A 24,153-nucleotide genomic window follows, 5' to 3' on the forward strand; every position below is an offset into this window, starting at 1 on the left:
CAGCTGCGTTGCATGCTTGTTTACAGTTTACAGGCAGGTGACACACAGACTCTGCAGCTCAGCGTTAAGCTCACTCTGCGCTCTGATGAAGAGCTGCACTAATGTGATATCAGATGGACTTTTCTAGTTGATTAGTCCTGGAAAATGCAGCAATAAAAATCAGTTGACCTGTTGCAGTTAATTTGCCTCACAATTGCACATCCTGTGATGTGGCTATTTCACATGGGCACATCGCAATTGCAATTGTTAAACTAAACAGCTGCCAATCACGGATGAAAACAGGCTTCATGTCAAGGCCAAGAATTATTGAGCTGAAAGACACTAAAATGCTAATGCTGTGTGACCACTGCAAGCAAAACTGCTCATGTTAAACATCATCACTTGGAATGAGCTGTTTTGTGTATGAGGTGTGCAACGCTGGCTGTTTTTTAAAGGCCAATATCAACATCCATGCCAAGGCTGCATGTCCCAATAACTACTTAATTTAAATGGTCTCATGGTGTACTAACAATTACGCTTAAACCCAAAGAAGCAGTCATTCATGGAGCTCTGACTCACCCATCATTGAGTCTGAATGCTCCCCTCAGAGCTGCTCTGCCCACCTGCTCCTGTGCTCACTGATAAACAGCAGCACCTTGCTACCCCGCTTCACACGCTCAGCACATCTGGCAGACATCAACAGGTTGAAACCCGCATCCAGCGCATACTAAAAATGTGCTTTGTCACTGATGTTTTCCACTCTGAATTTGCTCCGGCATTATGTCAGGGGGGGGATGGGCCAACAGGTTGCACATCATTCAGCCAGGATTAGTGTTGGAAAGCCATTGAAGATCTCTGCCATCTGGAGCATCTTAGTCAGACTTCAGCAGCTGTAAGTATGTGATGGAACATTTGTAGTGTTCTCAGGCAGGTATGCAACAGGTGTTCTTTCTGTTATGGAGCTTAATATAGTGAGAGGGAGAGAAAGAGATCCAGAGATAAAGTATCAGAGGAGGTAGAAAGGAGCCAGATAGACCTTCACACAAGATCTATTAAATGTATTAACTATGACAGATGAGATTTTTACTAATGGCACAAAAAAAATAAAAGTAGAAAACGAGAGGGGTAAAAAGCAGTTGCACCGAGCTCTATGTTCCTGCTCAGATTAGAGAGCGATGAGCATTCAGTTGTGTTAAAATAACTAAATAAAAAAATGTCACTGTTTGTCACATACGAATTGGCCGCACATGACGTCCAAGCATCGGTTGTTGTTGCCTTTCGTTCTGCTTTTGACAGTTGTTTAACTTTCATTTAAATAACATTTCTAACATGCACTTGGCGGAGAAATGACGTCTGCTTAGTGTGTCGTACCTCGGCTCAGGTGTATTAACCATGTCACGGAAGCCATCTCTCTCAACTACACTGTAAGGTCCCACAATCTTAACAATACAATGGGCTATAGATGCTATTATAACCATAGACTTCCCTGAGTTTAAACTGAGTTGTGACTTGAAATCTGTTTAATATTCGGGTCTGTCTTGACTGTTCTTGACTTTGTTCTTGACTTTCTCCTTGTAAGCCTCCTAACACTAATGTCACTCTTGAAAAGGTCAAAGGTCAAAGTATCTGGAGACTGGAGACACTGAGCACAGTTTGCAGGATTAGCAACAACTCTTCAGTCAACCCATTAGAGCTGTCACTTTTCAGTCGAAATTCGATATGTCGTTCAAACCTGGTGAAATATTAATAGTTGGAAATGTAATGATGTTTACAGTAGTGTGCCTTGTATTCCAACAGGTGGCGATAACGAGCCACGCCGTTGTTCACCTTTCCTGCTTCAGCATCCCGACCGTAGTCAGAAAGCACAGGGGAGACTTATTGTTGTTCTGCTCCAGGGCCGAAGCTAGAGCTAGCTTCAGGGCTAACTCCCGTCACTCTAATAAACCAGCAGCAAGCGAGACACGGGAGCGTTGAGGAGTCGTAGGCTTCATTATGCACAAACAGCCTGAACTGTACATTAGTTCTGTTTTTTATACAGCTAACGCTCACTGCTCCGGTCCCCGACACTTCACGTAACTTGTGCGCACACACTTTTGTTCTCTCACTCGCACCATCAGCCTACTCTCACACACTTAAAGTGCTACAGAACTGATCATCTCAACACCAACCACTACCCACCCAACATGTAGTTGTTGTTTTTGGCAAAAAGTTATTGGGTGGGTCGACGATAAAATTCGAACAAATTCCATATCACGTTGAATTTGTTTGAACTTGATTTTTGGGAAAATTGTCAGCCCTTAAACCCTTTCAGAACTTTATAGCGATGCAGTTGTATTTTTAACATTAAATGTGGTTACCAATTCATATCAGGGAATCTTAACACCCCTAATGTTTAATATAAAGATACCATTGTTGACTAAATTGATTCTAGAGTTTACCACTCAGAAACATAAATGGCTGTTTGCTGTAACTTTCATATAAAGTGATGCAGCGATGCAGGAAATATGTGCAGATATTGAGGGGTGATGGCTTCCATATATCTGATATTAAAATGTTTTTGTATCAGAGCTGTGGAGTCATTAAACATATTGAATACATGTGTTGAGAATGTGCTGAAACTGAAATGGATGGTTTTATTGCAGATGAGGCCTCGGTGGCTTCATTACAGCTTTCAGGGGTCGATTAAAATGTCTGCCAGGTTTCACATTTTTAAACTGGTATCTAAAAAGTGTGGGAGTCAAACTCCCACACAGACACAGGTTATGTAAGATGAAAATGTTGAAAGGTATGAAACAGTTTTAGTGTTTGAGAAGTGGTGAAATGTTTGCATGATGGCCGCTTCAAACCAGAGATTTCAGCTGTTGTTTTAGCCACCGGTTTCCTCTCTGGATACTTCCTCTGTTGAACTTGGAGCAGGCCTCTGCATATTTCTAGAAGAAAAATACAGTCAATTAGATGTATGTTATTTTAATAGTAATGTAGTGTGTGCTCTGCTGTAGAGCGCCGGGCTCTGTGGTTTAAGATACTGGCCGTAACGTTCGGCATGTTTACATTCAGATGATATCTCTGTGATTTAAAAAAGCAACGTTGATTTGGTTTGTGGTTTTACAATCTTTCTACATATGATAAAAATGTGCTTTTCCCTGCTATATGTCAGCCTGCATGATGGTAATGTAGACATAGAAGCAGTAAACAAGTCATCAACCTCCAGTGATACGTTTCCCCCTGGGCTGGGCAGGGGAAGCTGTTTTTTACAAGGAATACAAAGTAGTGGGAATCATGTGGAGTGCAGCGATGTTGTTGCATGTGTTGTTCAGCTGAAATACCACTGAAGCTGTCTTTAAGGGGGGTGTTTGACCTTTTAATATAATGCCCCCTCAAGTCCAATGAAAACACAGTGCCTCTTGTGGTCTTGAGATTCATCACTCAACACTGTGTTACATTTGGTGTATGAGAGCACAAACAAGCGATGAGCGGACAACTATTTATCTACATATGTCTCTGTCCTTTTTCCAACACGCAGTCTCTGCTGCTTCTTCACAGATGTCTCGAAGGATTGAGAGATAATACAAGTGAAAGAAGGCCTGATAACAGATAATAAAACACAAACTTGGATTATCTTAGCATGGAAAATTGTACGCTCCAGCAGCAGCAGCAGCAGCAACGTGATACAACAGAAAAAAGGACAAGTGATGTATAAATGTGGGGTGCATTTTACTGCGAGTTTCTGTCCAATGGTCCTACTTAAAGTAACGTTTATTGTTAGTCGTCCACCCATCCAAGTATCCGTCACTCATCCTGATGAGTTGTGTGTTGAAACAGTGTGTAGTCCACGGCTGAGGTAACCTGTATAAATAACAAAGGCACAACCAAAACGGCAATAAATAAATAAATCAATCATAATTGTTTTGTCAAGCGGGTCAGTTTCTTCTTTCTTTATTTTCACAGCTGTTGTTGCCTTGACTTCTCTGAGCTTCGGTCATTAACTTTAATGAAAAGTCCAAAGAAATGCCTTAATGGTCCCATGAAGACCAAAAGCATGTTTATATATGTGATTCCTCTGTGCCATCGATCCATTGTTGTCCAAGAACGCTCAAAAACACATCAGTGCCACTGTTTCACTGTTATTCCTTCCTTACAATGAACACAGGGACTGTAGTTCATCCTACCCACAATACACTCTGTCATGTATCATTCCCTCTTGTTAATTTCATTCATTCCAGTGTCCAGTTTTCATTTCCTGTTTTATTTCGTAATGTTTTCTCGACCTTGTATGTTTTCTTTTGGATGTTTATTTCTACCCGCTCCCCATGGACTCTCAAAACCGTAAGCCTTTTTGTTTATTACATTTATTTTTTAAAGTCTGCTATTGTACGATAGTGGATTGGCCATTTGTAAAAAAAAAAACACAAAACAACAACAACAAAAAACAGAGCCAGAGGAGCAGAGAAATACTCAGAGAAATAAAGTGCTCAATTTGGCAAAATAAATTCACACACTTGCAAGAAACGAAAAGTAGGACCTTCGTGTTTACAGGAACCTTTTTGAGCCCAATGCAAGTAGCTTGGGGTTCACGGCCCCCTCTCTCTCCATTCACCTGTTTCTCTTCAGGGCTCTGCCCTGCTGGCACTGCTGCTTACAGAGGCGTGCATGGCACGGAGCTCGGCGCATATTTAGACTGTTTTCTCTGCACACAAGCAAGCAGACTTCATAGTGGAGAAAGGCTGAGTGACCCTGTGCTGCACATACGAAAGTTACCCCACGCACTTAGACGGCTACTAAAAGTAACAAACCTGCATTATGGACTTAAAACTACAGTTCCCAGCTGTTGTGGCAAATTATTTTGTATTAATTATACTTTTTTTGGTAAAGATTTATGTTTCCAGTTGGGAAGTATTACAGAATAATGCTGCATCCCAGACAACTGGGAACTCGAGAACTTCCCAGTAGAAATTTCCGACTTCCAACCTCAGAGCGTTACAGGTGAGATTATTTATAGTAACCAGCCACCTTATCACATTAGTGACATTTCTTACCATTAAGGATGCGTCTCTCTCCATTGTTGTGTGACATCAGACATCTGATTCTCGTGAAGTCGGGGTGGATGAATCTGCTCCGAGTTCACAAGTAGGAATTCCGACTTTGAACGGCGTTCCAGAGCAATTTTTCTAGTCGGAGGTCGGAAAAGGTCGGACTTCCGAGTTGTCTGGAATGCAGCATGAGTATTTAAGTCAGAAAACAGCAAGAAATAGTGTTAATGCCGAATTTCTGCAGCCCTATAATTTACTATTCTCAACCAACCAAGGTTTATAAACAAAAGTGTTGTTATGTTGACTTAGCTCAAGCTTTAAGAAAAGGCTACACACTCAGTAAATAACATTAACCGGGCAGCTACTTAGAGCTTGAAATGCTTATATATTTTATAGAGTATTTAAAGGGACACCAAGGACACTTTAGACAGGGTGATGCATACTAAATGTGGAGGCAGAAACCAATAGAAGCAGTGTTTGCTGAGGATGCTAGACTGAGAGAACAGTTCATACACACAGTCACCTTTCAAAGGCTATGAATAATAGTCATCTGCTCTCCTCTGTGGGGTCTTTAGCGCTGATTTAGCAGGCGCCCCATATACAATCGGCCCTGGGTTCAACTATGACCCTCTGCCCCGTGGTGCATGTGTCCCCAAGTCTCTCTCCCCATGTCTCCTGTCCATCTTCAGCTGTCCTATCAAATAATATCTTTGAAATAATATGTTTCTAGCGCACATGCAATTACACATGCTGTGATGCTTTCTCTGGCATTTAACTTATTTGTTTTTGTATGGGTACTATAGAGACCCTGTGGGGGTTTTTGTGCATGCATGAATGTGTCTGTGTGGATGAGTAATTGAGAGAATCGCTGAGCCAGTGTTCGACTGAGCGAGCTTGTGAATGAGCAAATGAGTGAGCGAGGAAGTGACTTATTGGAGTGTGTGGGTGAGCGCCTGAGCAAACGAGCGGCGTTTGTACGAGTGTGAGTGAGTGATTCATTATTATTGATACAGTGTGTTTTCTCTCTGTGTTACTCTAAGTGTTGCTGCAATGTGTTTAATGTTGTCTGGCAGCCAAAAGGTCTGCAATTCACTATAATGGAGCATGTTGTTGCTGCTGTAACAGTCTGAGTGGCTGCTCTGCCCACAGCTCTTAGCCTCGCTACACGCTGCACTGATCTCTGCTCACATCCCTCCTCTGCCTCGACAGATACTCGGCTTTTCTCCGGCCTCCGCTAGATCTCTGCCATGGATGGAGGAGCAGGAGGAGCAGCAGTCAGGGCAGGAGCCTCGCTCCATCACCTGACTCCTGCAGCTCTAATAGGAGAGTTTACGCAGCTCTTTTGGCACAGCCTGAAGAAAATTGCTTCATTTCTGCTCAATTTAATATGCACAGTAGTGTAGAGAGGTGCCAAAATGCCACACTGTGTTGCAGAAGTATCAAGTAACAACTGCGTAACTTTCAAGACATCAATCCCACTTAAATCACTCTGTTATACCCCTGATAAAGCTGCATGATAACTTTGTAGGGCTGACATATATTTCTGCTCTTTAGTTTTTCAGCTGCATCATTGCAGACACAGAGAAATGCTGGCACAACAGCAGGGCAGGCCATTCAGTGTCTGAACAGGAACCAACTTATCCTCAGAGGCCTCTCCAACAGAAACTGACCAGGTAATAAAAACCTGTAAAAACCCTAAATAAAGCAGTTTCACGTTGAGAATCTGTGTTTCTGACGCTCTTTCGGGAGGCTAGCTCAGCTGCTAGCTTTAACTTTAACTTGTTTACTAAAATCCTTCATCCTTTTAGACCAGTGGTTCTCAACTGGTCTCACCTAGGGCAGCCACTTTTCCCAAAAAATCAAGTTCGAACAAATTGAACGTGATATGGAATTTGTTCGAATTATATCGGACACTGGTGGTCATGTACGTAGTGTGGTACATACAGCCCTTCTGAGGTGCGTTTGGGGTTGAGATGGTCAGTTCTGTAACACGGTCTTATCAATGACAGTATATATAGATGGACAACCCGTCTCCATCTATATATATGCTGCAGACAGTCAGCAGGGGGCAATAGAGAGGTTTTGGCTTCACTTTTAGGGATCTGTCATGTCGCCCATCTTTTTATACAGTCTGTGGATCTTATACTAGAAGCATAGCTCTGTATTGGGAAGAGATAAGTGCATGAGAGTTGGGTGAGAGAGAGGGAACAAAAGTGTGTGTGCACGAGTTATGTGCAGTGTGCTGTGTCTGTGCATCATAAAGCCTACGACTCCTCGGGACTCGAGATTCCTGGAACAGAACAACAAGAAGTCTCCCCTGTGCTCTCTGACTACGGTCGGGACGCTGAAGCAGGAAAGGTTAACAACGGCTTGACTTGTTAAGTTTTTTCCATTGGTTTGTAGCAGGCAGCGTGTTATCACCATCTGTTGGAATACACTACTTTAAATGTGAGAGCATTCTGAGACTCTGGACAGATTAATCATTTGTTTGTTGGCATTATCTGCTGCGCTTCAATTTTGAATTCGACTGAAACGTGACAGCTCTAGTCTCGCCTCAGGACCCACCACCTCCTTAGTGACAAATCGCGACCCAAATTTCAGATTTTTTCAACCCCTTAAATTTACTTAAAGAAAAATGGTGCAGTTTGGAGCTGACACAGAACGAAACATCACAGTATGTCAACATCATAAAACACAACAGTATAATAGTCAGCCAAAATGGTGGCAGTGCATAAGGGGAAAATATTCCCTCTACAGAAATATGCAACATAAATGCAACCACTGTTGGGCTCATCAAGTTTCAAGAATGTAACTGTGGCTGACTGAACTACGCTACTAATGCACGCACATCATAGGAAACCCATGTCCTTCAAAATAAAAGCGCAGCATCGACTTTTTGCCAGTTTTCTCTTTCAAGCACACGTCCACTGAAAACAGCTCCGCGTCCCACTTTAGGGTCTCGACTCACCAGGTGACAACCACTGTTTTCAACAGTACCATTAAAAAGTGATGACGTGACTTGAAAGGCTAAGAAAGTTGTCAGTTGGAAAAGTTTTAATGTCCAGTCGACAGTCGGCGTAAAGGGTTAAAATATGAGGCTCTAAGAGGAGTTTGGTGTGGTGATGAACTGAACTGCCCCTTGTTAGACAGACCATTGGCAAACTTTTCCTTCTTTAAAAGCTCAGTGTTCTCCCTAAGAATGAGTTAATATTAACAAAAGTAAAGTAAATCTTGACTTAGACCTCTTAAATCTTCTCTTTTGATCAAAATGATTGTGTTTTCCATGAAGGAACGTCACATTTTCCCTGAAAACCTCGACCGGACCAGCTTTGACATGGTAATGAATGCTTTCAGAGATGGAGATCTCATATATTCCTTTCATCCTCTCAGGTCTTCGCAGGATCACAGATCACAGCGTGTCGGGTGTGATCAGGGGGAAGACCTCTGAGTGGCTGGGAGGATTCATACACAGCCTCCCCCCTGAGCTACATGCTTCCTCCATCCCCCGCGGAGCAGAGGAGAAGCCAGCCGACTTAGAAATATGAACTGCGGCCTCCTCTGGCTTTTTAAACCTCGGTGTACACACAGACCTGTTTGTTTGGGCTCGCTGTATAAAATCTATAACCAGAGCAGCTCTGTGTGTTTTCACCTTGTTTTTTACGGTTTGTGTCCTCAGCTCAGGGCAGCGAGGACAAAGCAAAGACAAACACGCCTTTCCATGTGCTATATTGAACTTGGCACGCAAAAGCCAAGGAATTTGAAACAGGAGATACTCGAGTGTGTGTGTTGGAGGCGGAGGATATATTCCACAAGCATAAAAAACATGCACACATGTCAGATGCCTCACATTCCAAGCGAGCTAAATATGTTGTACTACTCGGAGAAATCCTCCTTATTTTCCACACTGCTGAAACTGCGTTTGATGATTCTGCAACATTGGGAAGATAAGCCGTGTAATTAGCACTGAACACCTGAGCGCCAACATTAGCAGCTCTCTGTGTCTTCCAGACAGGATGCAGCAGCAGAAATCAGAGCTGCCTCTCTGCCAGTGTGTTAGGATGTTTCCACACCCATAGAGGGCAGCTGTGCTCTCCACATCTCTCCTCTCTGACTAATGGAGAATCAGACAGACAGAGAGAGAGAGAGAGGGAGAGATAGCACGAGTTCTGCGGAGAGGTGGTGTGTTTTTCCTGTGTGACCGGCCTGGCATCGTGCTCAGAAAGACTCCATTTCTCCCGTGCTGTTTATGGCTCCAGCCTTTTGGAGTGTGTGTGTGAAGCAGCATGCGAGTCCCTAATGAAGTCAGGCATCTGCCAGAGACAATACGCGGGCTTGTTTTGATGCTGAGCTCTCTTATACCGAGTTTGTATCTCCCCTCTGTCTCCCTCTATCTGCGTCTCTCTCACTTAGAAGCTTTTTAAAAGCCATCAACCAGGCTGAGCTCGCAAAGCAGAAGAGCATCCATTGATTACCACTCACTGCCTTAAATGACTGCGGGTAATGAATCATAACACGGCGAATGGTCTGTTCCTGACACGGAGGCATTCAATACCAACATCTCCATGCGTAGAGTGGCTGCAGCTGCGCTGATGTTTCCTGGTGATATACTTTGGATTTACTCCTGTGGATGTAATGTGCGTTTGTCGGGCAGCGGAGGCAGAGAGGGAGAGACGGAGCGAGCGCTGGCATGAAATCTCTGTAGTCAGGGTCCTTGCAGACACCGGACTTTAATAAAGCAAACAATATCACATTAGCACTCGAGGTCCGCCATTAATGGGCCCGGCGTTGGCCAGCAGACGATATTATACACACACGCACACTGTAAGTGCCCGCTGTCTCTCCACTGACTATTTAATTCCACGGCTGATAATTATAACTGTTATCTGTTGCCTCTGAAAAAATCACCAAGCTTGTCAGCACCCATTAATATACTCTGTATCATAAATTATGTGGCTCATGCTGCGTTTTATCCCCTCTTCACAGGAGTAAATGGAGGCAGTTTTTTCCAGAGGCTAAGTCTGCTTTACTCTACTGTACGTCACACATGATGGACCTTTGTTCTGCTTCCCCGTTGTTTAAAAGCCTGGAGAAAATGAGTCGGAGATAAATTAGCCACAGTAGAATGTGTGCACACTGGAGCGAGGACGTCTCGTCGAACCTGCGAGCTCACATGCAGGGAAGAAACATTGAATATCTTAACCATACTGTTAACAGCAAATCCAGAGACCTCATACTGTCTCTTTTATGTCCTGGAACATGTCCGATTATGCTAACTACGGTAGCCTTACTTTGCCATATGTTAGAGCAGAAAAGTCCACAATGTAAGAAGCATTCATCAGCGACCAATTACAGACTGGCGCCGCCATATGTCCCTCCTGTTCCTGCAACACGATTGGTAGTCGAGCTGAAAATGAATCATGTTCGTCAGATCAGCCAGTGAACAGCAGCAGAAGCATGTGGCTACCAACGGGGTGGAAAAGACTTGATTTATATGCCATTGTGTTTGGTACTGAGGCAGAGCATTGTGCATCCACATCCGTCTCTGTGAATTACTGTCCATCACTATAGTGATGCCTACTTCCTGTAAATGCTGTGTCCCTTGGATGGGGAGGAGAAAACAATGCTGACCTGTTTGACCCCAAACTGAACAAATTGGTCCATGTGTACTCTAAGGTCTACAGGGTTCAGGTTACCTGCTTGGTGTATATAATACCATATATTTAAGTGCTTGTTGTGACACCTGCCTCACGTGGGGTCAGATATTAGTGACACAAAAGAACCCATCGCAACTTGCTCAATTTTTAAGCAACACGTTAGCAAGATGGAGACTAGAGTACTGAGTGTAAGACGCTTGGTGAGAGGGAGTGTTGGGGTAAGACTTGGGGTTCACTCTGGAGGGTTCACTCTTGCTCAATGACTTGGGAGGATGGAGACAGTTCGGTTTCCTTTTTTAAGGGGTACAGGAGGATTGTTTCCTGCTACAGCTCTCCTGAGAACTTGTGTCAGGAAAAGAGGCTCCAGCTGATTGTCAGTTCTCAGATCCAAGAGGAGCAGTGCAGATTCGTCAGATTCAGATTGTTGCTCTTATATTGTCAAATAATTTTTAATGGAGCCACAGACAACCTTACTATTAGATAAAGTTTAAATACAGGGGTTTGTTTGTTTGGTTGTGAGTTTAAAAGTTTAAAAGATCTCAGTTTCGTTCTCTTTGGCGGCACCTATGGTGATAAACAGTAATTGCGAGAGCACACTTCTCAGATGTCCATACAGTGTTGCATGTGTGACGTCCACAGTTGACTCCGGTTGTAACTCTTTATTTCCCTCACTGACGGTCGCTTTCCTTTTCAGACTGTTTGCTTCATCTGAGCGTCGAGTTTGTTTCTTTTTCTTTGGATTTTCACTTCTTGTTGAAGTTGTATCTGTAGTCATCGATTTTTTTTGTTTGTTCAGCCATAGTAGATTACTGTTTACTCACAACACTCGCAGAGACCGGAAAAGCTCCTCCTACCCTCTCTGGCAGACCAACCACTGCTGGGTGATGGAAAATGCGTCCCTTACTGGGCGCCGCTTGTGATTTTTTTCCGCAAAAGTCGTCACCGACACCCAGTCTGTAATACTGCAAATGCGGCGCTAGATAGTGACTTTACAGACATTTATTTAAATGTTAATCCTCAAGATCATCACTTTAAGTAATTACAATGGTCACTTTTAGTTACTAATACTCCTCTACAGTAATTATTATTGCATGTAAGCAGCTGAACAGAAAACACCTGGATATTCCCTTTGGCACAACAGAACAAAATATTGTGAACAACCAGAGGACACTGTTTGAAGTCTGCTTGAATAAAAAATGGCCCGGCCGCTCAGTTGATCCCCAGGCCTGTTACACTGACAAACACCAGTCCAGATGCAGTGTTTAATACGTGCACCTGTGAAGCTGTGGTTTGAACAGACTGTGTTTTACACCTGTAGCCATGCTAATGATCAGCGTGTGCACTAGAGATCTGTGCATCGCCCCCTCAGGTAACAGAACCTGCAGATGCTCAGGAGCCACTTGCACAAAGGTTGTGTTCAGTGTTGCTTGTTGACATGAACATGAAGTGGCTGAAGTTCAGCAAAAGCAACTAGTGTATTGTAGAGACCATTTAACATTGAATATTGCAAACAAGTTAGCTGTTACTGTTAGCAGTTAGCCTAAATAGCTAATATCCTTATAATAAAGTCTCTGGCTCCTGGGTCAACAATGTGAAGAAATCCAATTGAATGAAAATATCTCAAAGTCGATCCACCTCTGAGCCGGCATCGGAGGTAGTAACAGAGGTGAAACGGCGTCTTTGTAAACAGCAAGCAGGGTGTGTGTGTATTTGAAGCACACACTGTTTGTTTGTTCGCACACGTTTTACTTCCTAAAAACACACACTGGAGCGGCTTTACACCAGAGTTGCTTGGTCCAATGTAAAATGGCAAAGGCTGCATGACAGCGGAGCTTGGTTATGGCGCTGAGGCAGAACCACAGAGTAAAAAGGGCTATAGTTAGATGAAAGTCCTCTCCAGACACAGATAAATTGTAAACATGGCGGCACGCACTAGCTCTAATAAAAGTGAGGCTCTTCGGTCATCTGGAAGTGGTTCGGTTTTGCAGCGTCCGGTCTCAAGCAAACCACTGTGCCCTGTTAAGTTTGTCCAAAGTCGGTGGCGACTAAAAGCAGCAGCATAACTAATTTATTCCAATGTCTTAAAGGGAGGCACGCAGACGCATGGAAGAAGCGTGTGGCACTGCGAGTTGCAGAAGACAACAGCAGCACAAAAACAACTCCTAAAAAGCAACTGCAGCAGCGTTAAAACAATTAAAATCATAAATGGGGTTTGGTGGAAACAATTCTCAGATTTTATTTGTATGCCATATCCCTCGGCTGGTGAGACCTTGCTGCAGCCCTATAATTTATGCTTGTTCAGGCCGCTCAAGCACCATAGTAGATGAATATTTAAGACTACAACAGACAACAACCAAGTTTTGGTTAGTTTGAGTTGACAGTGAACAGTCCTGCAGGATTCGAAGGATAAACAAACCACAACTCATGTTTCCAAAGAGAAGGAGAGCACTGATGCTGTCTGACAGCAGCGCAGACAACCTGCCACAAAGCTCCCTCATCAGGGACGACCTCAAGATGTGGAAGCCCCCCTCTGCTCCTCAAATCCCCATCAACACGTCCTTTATCCCTCTGTAACTTATTTTATCTGCTTCTTGTCCTTGGCTCCTTTTACCCACCTGTGTTTCCTTTCTCATCCACTGTCTCTTCACTCATTCTCTTATTTCAGATTCCCTGTTCAGGCAGCTTGTAGAAACCATTTAAATTGGATGTATGCAGACGCACGAGCAGAAGGTGCTCTATTTCTCCACCTGCAAACAGACGAGGGTGTCACATACTGGCTGTGGTGGGGAGATGACGTAGTAAAAAGCCCACGACTGTCCGCTTGAGGGGGAAATGGATGGGTCGAACTAGACATGGGTATCGTGAGCCTGTATTTTCTGGTACCGGTACGTGATTGGTCAGTACCGAAAGTGCAGATAAGCTCATGGACAAATGGTGATCCTTTGGTATTTAATCATTCTAACGCAGCTGGCATCCTTCACCTAGTGATGACGAAGCCGCCAGCGTAAGGCAATGACATTGCACTGTTGTGGTCTCATGCTGGAGAAAGTCTAGTAGGTGTATAATGTGGAGAGAAAAGCGTTCAAAAGTTTGGGCTCACTTCACTAATTTTAACTCTGGTGCATGTTTGTGGCATTAATGTGAAAAGGTATGTGTCTTGAGGGGGGCTAATGCTAAAGTGGCTAACGCTCACGCAGTTGCTAGCGTTACTGCTAGTTCGTCCTCAGTGCAGCCTCCCAGTCCCGGTGGCTCTGATGGCAATAGCAGATGGGATTAGCCAAACTAAAAATGCAGTCAAACACATGGTTCTTACAAAGTATCCTGTTAATATTCAGTCACTGTTGTTAGCTAGCTTCAGTTGTTAGCACTTCTAAATTATGTTTCAGTTTAATCCATAGACAGCGTCAGTCAAACAGCAGCCTCAGCTTCATCTGCGGTAATGTTAGCAGAAGTTAGACACCCAAGTTAAACCAATTCTCCATCTCTAAACGAGGGGGAATGACAGGAACAAACAGAATGTCACAGAGCTGTCGCCATGGTTACTGTAAAAGATTTACTTCACTACAGTGGAGTCCAGTTGATTTAGGTACGCTAGTAACTGATGGCTCGCCTGCTTTTTTTTGATAATCTAACCTGGATGAGCATTATTTATTATTGCTAATTTGACGGCTTATTTCTAAGCTCACCTGGACGTTGCATATTTATTAAAGCTTATATGACAGTGCAGCCCTGCTTGTGTGAAAGTGATGGAAGAGCGGTGCCTTGATCTTCATATTTTAAAGCTTAAGGCTATAGACCAAGCCGCAGTATTTGCCGACTTAGAAGTGAGAACATGCTGCACATTACACAATTTGGCCGCTTTGCTACCTGGCATCGCTGAAAACCAAAACTTCACAGCTCACTTTTTTCCGCCTTCCCATTTCCTGTGTCCCTCTGCCATCTTTCTGCTCTTGCTCTAATGTTCTCTTGTCTTTGTGCATCCATCTGGTCAGCGTTTGGCCTGTGCTCTGCCACAAAGATGAATAAAACCTTAAAACACATGATTACATCTATTGATGAGCAGAGCAGCCCGTCAGTTTATCCACCTGCTGCAGCACAGAGCCGATATTATTCAGCACAACCTGGTGTGTTTGCCTTTATGTAATAGTTTGGGATATTTATGCAGCTTCAACTTTGGAAGCTGCCACTCTGAATACCAATGTCCTGTGTAGCATTGAAGCACCGCTGCCTCTGCACGGGTATTTACTGCTGCTGGATGGGTCCCAGACTCAGATATACGGCTGACAGCTTAAATAGATGTCAGAAAGGTTTGCACTTGCACAATTTCTGTTGGGAGGATTCAGGATGGTGTAACTTTGTTGGGTGTGACAGGAGAGGTGAGCTGGAGTAGGGCTGAGGATATAAATGGCAAAGAAATCCACTGAACGTGCGAAGCATTTGGGGAATGATATCGAGATGCAGCCGAGTTTTTTGTGCAATTTAAAAGTCTGACTCGTGTGCTTCTCTTTGCTGACAAATATAGACTTTGCATGGGGATAGTTTTACATGCATTCACCTCATTTTTGTTTGTTTATGTTCGACACATGCCCCCTGAATGACTGCTGCGTCTGAGTGTTCAAACTTGAGACAAATTCTAATCAACAGAGGCGACATGGCAATTAAATATTGAATCTTTTACGGAGGAAGCCAGACAGACTGTGAGCAAAGGGAGGCGTGGGTGTGAGGGTGTAAAAAGTCAGGGACAAAACAGTAGATATTTGTTTGCATTTGAGAGTGCCACAGATGGGTGGGGTGAGGAGGGGGTCGGGGCGGGAAGAGATTCCACATAGCATTAAGTCCGTCTGAATGGGTTTTCACTCTGTCACTGCACGCTGCGCTCCAGTTTTCATAACGGCGTTGAATCACCATTTCCATTCCTCTAATTCTTTCCATCTTTTGTTGCAGGCAGCAGACTTGGCAACTATTATTTGACACATTGCCTGTGCCAGAAAAATCTGTGTGTGTGTGTGTGCGGGTGCTTGAGTGTGTGGGAGAGCTGTGACTGGCTAATCCATAAACCGTAATAGTCGACTGTTGCTTTAAAGCCATATCAAGAGGAAGCGTCCACATTTCTCATTCCTGTATCTTATTTCCAACCAATCAGAGGAGAGGTTGGAGGTTAGATAGAGACCCTGATAATAAGGCTTTTATATGGCCAAAATTATAAGCATGATTATTTTGATCAATATTGAGACACCAGTATTTAATGTACTTTCACATTTAAATGAACAAAGAAACCTTTTCAGTTCCATTTTGTGCTGCATCACCCTAGCATCTAAGCAACTAAGAATTAAGATTTGCTTCTTTACCTTTGGTGCATCTTCTAGAAGCAAATTACCAATGCAAATTGCATGAGTAATTTCGTTCTGTCTTTGGGAGTTGGGTGCGGCGCTGTACGGTGTCGCTGTTATGGATCTCTGACTTGATGCTGGAGGACGGGCAGTAGCAACGTTATCCCTCTTGGCCTTCATACACTCATCATGCTGCATTTTGTGGTGTTTTTTCAGGCCGTTGAACAAGTCAGTTGTGTTGCATCACAGACACAGGTTTCATGCACTCTTTGCCGATTACTTTTTCTTGCCTAACATCACTTGCCCTAAACCTAAAATACTTCCAAACAACCAATGACGAGCTGTTTCGGGGACCTGTGTTTCGGTTTAACGAGTGACTTGCTCTCTTCCTGTTTAAGCAGCGTTCAAAGATGTTCATTTTTGAGCTCGTAATGAAAAACAACTAAGAGGCTCCCACAAAGACAGCTACATATTCTCTTCCCTTTTTCAACAGCTGCTGTAACTACCACAGACGCATTCGGTTGAAAGTTGCCAGTTAACATGGTCCCTCGTTGTTGTTTACTCTTCCACTCTAAACTCATGACATGACATGCCAGCTCCCCCAAAAGTGAAGCCATATCCTCTCCATCAACCCTGGGGGAGTGTCTGTTAGTTTAGAAACCGCTTAATTTAATATGCAGCAGAATTTTCTACAGGCGGAGCACGCATTTTAAACGTCAGTATCACCGTCAATCAATTATTTAATCATGCGAAGCCAAAATCATGATGGGGATTAATATTCAATTAATTGTGCAGCCACACCTGACAGGATGTTAGAGTGATTCAATCAAGTAAGAGTATTATTTTCAGATTGACGATCAGGCATTTTGTATGTTTTTTGATCATGATTTGTGAGGCTCTTCAGTCTGGAAATTAAGCAAAAAATAACTTTAATTTCAGAAGAGAGAAATGAAATGAGTGTTTTGAGGATTTTCTTCAACAGCAGTAATAAGCTTCTTATTACTCCGTGTGCCCAAGTTGAATGAATATTTTATGTGTGAAGATGGAGCAGGAGACAATAGGTCATTAAGTCAAACGAAGACGTACCTGTTTTAAATCTGTTTCTGAGTTTGAAGATTGGATCTGCAGTCGACAGAGAGTCATTTCAACACCAAAGGGAATCACACCAGAAAATGTTTCACTTCAAAACCATTGAATTCAGCCTTTGAGGCACTTTTACTGGCTCCCATTATGCCTGGGCTGAATTATTTTTTTGGAGGAAAATCAATTCTATCAAGGTGCGCTTTGGAAAAGGGGCTTTAGTATTAACATTCATAAGAATATCAATCAGCTAGCCAATGTGGACGGGTGAAAAGACGAGGGGACAATGGTTCTGATGGTTTTTCCTTTCTCCCCTGAGGGGCTTTAATTCTGGTGGTCCTACTCAGTGAAATCCAGTAAGACCCCTCCACCCCCAGCCCACTGTCCCTTGATCCCATTAGCAGTGAACTCACGGGACCTCAGATCAACCATGCAAGGTCACTGAGTCATTGATGAAAGACACCGGCTAATGTTTCCGTTTAAAGGCAGCAAAGGTCCAGCAGTCTTCAGATAAAAGATAGTAAGAAGTTCAGGAGCCTCATTTGAAGGCAAATAATTCAAACCGAGAATAAATACTAGCATTTTAGGAAAATACGCTTCTTATCCTAAAATACGAGGATTTGGTATCAAACTTGTGTGTGTGCTAACAGATAAAGATAGTTAGAAGTTCAGGCTCATGCCTCATTTGAAGGAAAGGATTATTGATATCAAACTTGTGTGTGTATGTGTATGTGTGTATGTGTGTGTGTGTGTGTGTGTGTGTGTGTGCTAAATACGAAGCTAACACCAGGAGAGTGTTACCTTAGCTTAGAAACAGGCTTAAGCTAGCCGCTAAAATCACAACTTGATGATTTTGTCAGCTAGCTAGCTAGGATGCTAGCTGTTATCATCCATTCTTAAAGCTTTGCTAAGCTAACTGGCCTCTGGCTTTAGCTTCATATTAATTGTACAGCCATTAGAGTAATACCATCTTCTCCTTTGACTCTTTGCTAAGTGTATTTTCCCAAAATGTCAAACTATTGCTTAATCTCTCAAATGAAACCCCCTAAAGCAGAAGTTAAGTAAGCTAGCTAAGTTTGGCTAATGCTAAAAATGAAGTATGAGGAATATCACTTTGAAATGTACAATTTTAATTCACATTATTTACAGCTTTGGCATGGATTTAATCATTAGCCTGCTAACGAAGTGCATGTGGAGTCTTCTGGACAGAGTCCCATCTGTTGACTCCCTCCCCCCTCCGTCTGTGTGTGTGTGTGTGTGTGTGAGAGGGATACCGTCATTGATAAAGAAGCCAGATCCTCCCTACAAATGACTTCCACATTATGTCATCTGTCAGTATCTATTAACCTCCAGCCACTAAGTCTGCGGAGGTCTGAGGCCAAGCTCTGGTGAAGCCAGGAGCTGCAGACAGAGAGGATAATCAGGGGAAGTGTTGCTGAAAGGCCAGAGAAGCAGCCATAGCCTACTGCAGGTTTGAATTCTGTGTCAGATGGGAAACTCAATGCGGTTATTGGGAAAGATGACAGACGTATTATTAAACATAAATCCTGAATTGCCTAATGATTGGTGCCTCTTATTTATACCTGTGTATCTAATGTAGCCATGCAGGTTTCAGGTGGAAAAAACATGCAATCTCATTTTTTCTCTCAATTAACAGCACCGTTCACTACATGTGCCCCTAACAGAGAACACACTCCCTGACTCAACATAGTGTTCATCTTTATAGCTCTGAGCGTGATATGTGTTTCAGTGGAACCCCTGCTGATGGAGCTGCAGCTGAAATTTAGTTTGATAGTATTTCTTACTCTCAGCTACGAAACTAAAAACAGAAACTTCTCCCTCAGGATGTGCAGTAGGAGTAAAGCAATTTAAGTCACTGGATCGGGAGAGCATCTCTCGGTGTGAGTGCAAAGCATATTTACAAATTGTATCGTGTAGTTCTTAAGATTCATAGATTGTGGATTGTTTAGTTTTCTCTTTCACCACACTCTATAAAATCATTAAACACTCTGCGGCTTATCCGCTCCATGAATGGTCCGTTGATGTAGCCACAGCATTAACTAGCATGGGTACAAGGTGCCGTTGAAAACAGGAATGCACTCACTGAAAAGCAACCTTGCGTAACTGAGCGCCGACCTCGATCATCCAGTCAGCATTATCTGTGATGGCAGTGACGTCGCCTGCATGTTGACAGTTTACAGGCAGGTGACACACAGACTCTGCAGCGCAGCGGTCAGTTCACGCTATTGTTTAAGAGCTGCACTAATGTCATAACAGACAGACTTTCCCTGTTGATTAGTGATGGAAAACGATCAACTGGCGAGTTTTCGTTTTGCACTGTGCAACATTAAAGTACCAGCTTGACATGTTTGACTTAATTTGTTTCACTATCGAACGTACTGCGATGTGATTATTGCACATGTGCACATCGAAATTGCGTTAAATGAAATATCATGCAACCCTAGTTGACAATATTTAAAGCTGTTACATGTACCGTCATAAAGTCTACTCACTAATCATCGGTGAAAGTAGCTATACCAAACTCCTTAAAACATTTCCCATGCAGCCAGCCAAACTGTCCCATATGGTCCCACCCTGGCTGTGTTCACAGCAGGTGTTTCGGACACACTTGCAGCATGTTCGGGGCCAGAGGTCACACTGTGTCTTTGTACATAGCATACTGTACGTACAGGAATCTGGAAACCCTGGATTGTGCTGCAACTGTACACAGAGGAGGAAACTGTAAACTGTAACTATAACATCTGCATTCTTAAATACTGCTAGCTGTTGAACCAACATGTTGAAAGCCTAAAACAAACTAATTCTTTATGAACTCATCACAAAGACAAAGACTGGAACACAAAGAGTAACTGTTTCTTTATGAACGTGTTCATTCATACTCGGCATGAGAACATTTGACCAATGAAGCCCTGCATACATAGGCCATGTATTTACATCACATGAAGCCTCATCTTGCTGTCAGCTGCCTACATATTAGCTGGTGTCAGTTTGATGGCAGACAAACAACACTCACAGTTAATGTAGTCCCCTTATATGTTGCGTACCAAAAACAACACGTATAAGCTGTCATCAGCTGATGCATCTGATACACTGTGCAGGATCTGGAGCTGTTTGCGCTGCTACTTTTTGCACGTCGTCTCGGTGGTGCATGCAGTGTTAGCCAGCGCAATGCCTGAGAAAGAAAGGAAAAGTGGTTGACAAAGACCTAATGGTATCCAGCATTCCCTTACGAACAATACAGAATCGAATTCCTGCGCAATTTCTCTTCCAGCGTCCTCAAGCCCTCTGTATGATACAACAAAGTCTGCATCTTCTGTCAGAGCAGCAGAGGCTGCTGGAAGTTTCTGCCTGGTCGCTTTCCAGGTGCCCACCAGACTGTGACCGAGGCTCCAGCTTGGGGGTAGAGTCTGTATGTGTGTGTGTGTGAGGAAGGGGGGGCCTGGCTGCTGAGGATGTAGCGGCAGGCCCCTCAGAGCTCCATCTGGACCGTGGGGGGCTGTCATTTAGGAGAGCTGGGCCTGAGCGGAGGAGCAAATTGCTTTTTAATCGATCATATTCCCAGTAAAAGCCACTCCCAGCAGCCTCTTGCCCACTCTGCTTTCTATTTATGGAAGCGCTCTTCCTCCCTGACTGCTACATGTGTGCAGTGTGTGTGAGGGGAGACAGTAAAAAGACAGTGGGGGTGAGTTTTGTTGACTCCTTTGACTCAGTAAAAACAGAATCATGTTATTCTCTTCAGTCGAGGCGTGTGTGGATGTATCTTTGCTCATTAAAATCAGACACTACAAGGACCTTGTATTACTCATGCTGCTACTGATGACATGACGGCTGATAGCGAGCTGTTTTGATGGCAGCCTGCTCCTTTGTATCTGTAGCAGGCTGTGATTCCAGGGCAGTGAAACATGAGCGTCAGACGTGGCTCCATTAAGAACAAAACGAACCCCCTCCCTGCCATTAAACACCACAGAGCCACAGTTACACATGTCGTGTGCTTTTATAGAAGCCCTACAATGCTGTAATGTGATCGTTTTCCCGGCTCCAGCTTCCTGAATCTATTCTGAGTCTGATGCCCAGTGTTGAGCCTCACACCAACAGGCGTTACCGTGCAGCGTGCACGGGCGATAAATAATGACTCAGCCCGACGCCGCCGCTGATTGTTGGATCATTTTCTGAGATGCCGTTGTTTCTATCTAATCTTCCCCTCGGGGCTCTTGAAAAGGAAGTTTGAATCAGTGTTTGCTTGCTCTGTAGAAGCACATTATTTTGTTCTTTTCATAAAGAGCTTTGAATCATCTACTTAGTAAAAACGCTGTAATGGTGTCACATAAAAGATCCTGCAGAATGAGTGACATCAGTGAATGAGGCCACAGCTCCTGTCAGTTTTCTGCACAGGCCTCTAAGGAATTGTAAATGTCGTCACTTTCTCAACAAGACACTTTTTGCTATTTGTTGGGAATTAGTTTTTGTGTTTTCATTACCCTGCAGTGAACCAGAAAACTATTTAATTTCCCTTTTGTAGAAGTTGCAAAGACAAAAACTGATTCGATAAAATGGTTGTAACATCTCAGCCATGATTGCATTGGACAATAATGCATTAAAACTGAAGGAAAAAACATGCAAATATACATTTTCTCCCAACTCGCCAAATACAGCAGCTTGGCCTGCCGTCACCTTTCTGATATGACAATTTGGGTACCACTCTGGCCATAGTTTGGCATGTGCAAGGCTGCTAAAATAAATATGCAACATCTGGTTAGACTTTTAAATAAGGCGGTCAACTTAACTAATAAATAAGGAGAAAATATTCAGGTACATTTTCAAGTAAAGCATGCCAACAAAGGTTTCACATTTTATGTGCAGTATTACAGACTAGGTGTCATCAGGAAAATCAGGAACATAAGTCTTACTGGAATATAAGACACAGTTTTCTGTAGCTATTTATTAATAAAAATGTGTATACAAGTTATTTCAACAATTTCAATTTATTTTCATTTAAGACGCATTCAAAACACACAAAGTACAGCCTACCATCTGTTTTCACCATGTCGAGTTTGCAGTCCTGCTAGCTACCGGTGCAGTAGCTGACAGGAACTGGCAGCCTAACGTTGAGTGCTGTGTGAGTGGCGGCTGCAACGGTGAGCGTTAGCAACGGTGAGCGTTAGCAACAATCAAATTAGCTTAAAACAGCGAGGAAAATACAAAAGCACTGTGTTATGTTGTAAATAGGAGACGTTGTAGCGGCTTGGACCCGGAAACAGTTTAATGCCGAGATGTGACGTCACCACTTAACAACCAACAACTTTAGCTACATTATAGCGCCATCGTCTGGGTAAAATACTGTAACAGAATAACATACCTCTCTGCGTTTTGTACTGGTATATTGGTCGCACTGGCATATAGGAAGCAGCCCACTTTTTAGATGATGATTAATGCACCGAATTTTACGGTACATCGTCTGACTTTTACCCCACATCAGAACATCACTACACACAGCATCCAGAAAAGATGCAGATTTAGCATCCCATACTGAGAACCGGCCCTGGATAAGCAGAAAAAAATGAATGGATCAACAAGCAAATATAGAAGTGGTTCTGTAATAATACTTAAAATGTGTTCGGAATATGTTAAGACTTTTCTTCATGTACTCGTGATATGTTTGCTTGCAGTGTGTTGAGCTCTCAGGGTTACTGCAGTATGATATTTTATGTGATGTCTGCAGCATCTGGTGTCCCTGTTTCCCCTCTGATTGTGACCTTTATGTGTTAGCTGCACTGCTCGGCTAAAACAGTCATAGGATTGAGAGGCGGAGTGAATCAAAGTGGAGGGATGGAGAGGTATGTCAGGTACTCAGCTTGAGGTCTTGTCTTCTCTCTGTCAGTATCTTGTCGCGGGCCTCGCCCCCTGAGCAGACAGGACATGATCCTCACCGCCTCATGCTGCTGCCTGGCTCTGCTGCTGCCCTCATGTAGCATTCATAGCTTTTATTCACATGCTTCTGTGTTGTTTACTGCTCCTCCTCGCTGTGCTGGGTGCTTGTTTTACCACAAAGGTTCTGCAACTTCTTATCTATTCAGACTAGTGGACGGCTGATATGTTGGACTTGACTTAAAAATCTGATATTCGATGTGTCTGTGCCAGTATTAATGCAACATGTCCTGGAAAAGAAACTGCTCTAAAGGGTTTTACTTCATGAGGTCAGTCTGTAAGTCGTGCAGTAAAACCTACTTTAGGGAAACAGTAAAATGATGAATGTGAAGAAGTCAAACAAAAAAAAAATCCAGATGGACGTGGGAATTTCTCTGCTGTATAATCCACCTCTACTTTACGTTCAGTATATTTGAAACACACAGATATAAACACATGGTGTACCATCATTCCTTGTTAAGAGTGATGCGCCTCCAGCTGGATTGTTGCTGCTGAGCCTTAGAGAGCTGAATTTGAGTTGGGTATCACTTGAATTGAAATGTTGCAGCAATAGTAGTGCACTCTAATATGCTCTCATTTTAAAAACAGTGTGTAGAATCCATACTTACGGAGGCCCTGAGCGGACATGCATCCATACACGTTATATTTACTTTATTTTCCCGTGATAAAGAGATGTCTCTGCTTGTTATCTTGTTTCTTTTTTTCTTCTCGAGATAACAGCACCGCACCACCGTAACATCAGATGATCGTAACTCGTATCCCCACAGTTGCAAAGCACAAAACAAACATAGAAACAGGCTTCACTTACCTCATTAGTGTGGCCAATGACAGCATGGCATGTCCTGGTCTGTAATATCACAGTGACCAGCCTGTTGTTTTGTTTTCTAGATCGTCAGAAAATTAACCCTTTATCATTCATTTTATCCTGACTAGAGGAAAACTGTCCTATCTGTTTTCACTGTTCACGCAGTAGTACTTTGTTCGATGCAGGTATGAAGAAGAGCAAGGAATTAGATTGGACCACTTTCACAAGAAAGGGTCATTGTACAAAAATAACTGTATGCTTGTTCACATCCAGCTGCTATCTTCCTCCATTTAAATACAAAGTATATTACTGTATAAAACATGCTTATT

General features: G+C 43.2%; 1 protein-coding gene across 1 annotated transcript in view; it reads left to right on the forward strand.

The window, feature by feature from the left end:
• arvcfb (ARVCF delta catenin family member b) overlaps positions 1–24,153 on the forward strand; it is a 268,096-nt gene that overhangs the window by 42,397 nt on the left and 201,546 nt on the right. The window lies entirely within an intron of this gene.

The sequence above is a fragment of the Semicossyphus pulcher genome, unplaced genomic scaffold (assembly GCF_022749685.1).
Source record: "Semicossyphus pulcher isolate SPU_LCO1_2020_fin unplaced genomic scaffold, fSemPul1.0.p SCAF_6, whole genome shotgun sequence".
Taxonomy (NCBI): Eukaryota; Metazoa; Chordata; class Actinopteri; order Labriformes; family Labridae; genus Semicossyphus; species Semicossyphus pulcher.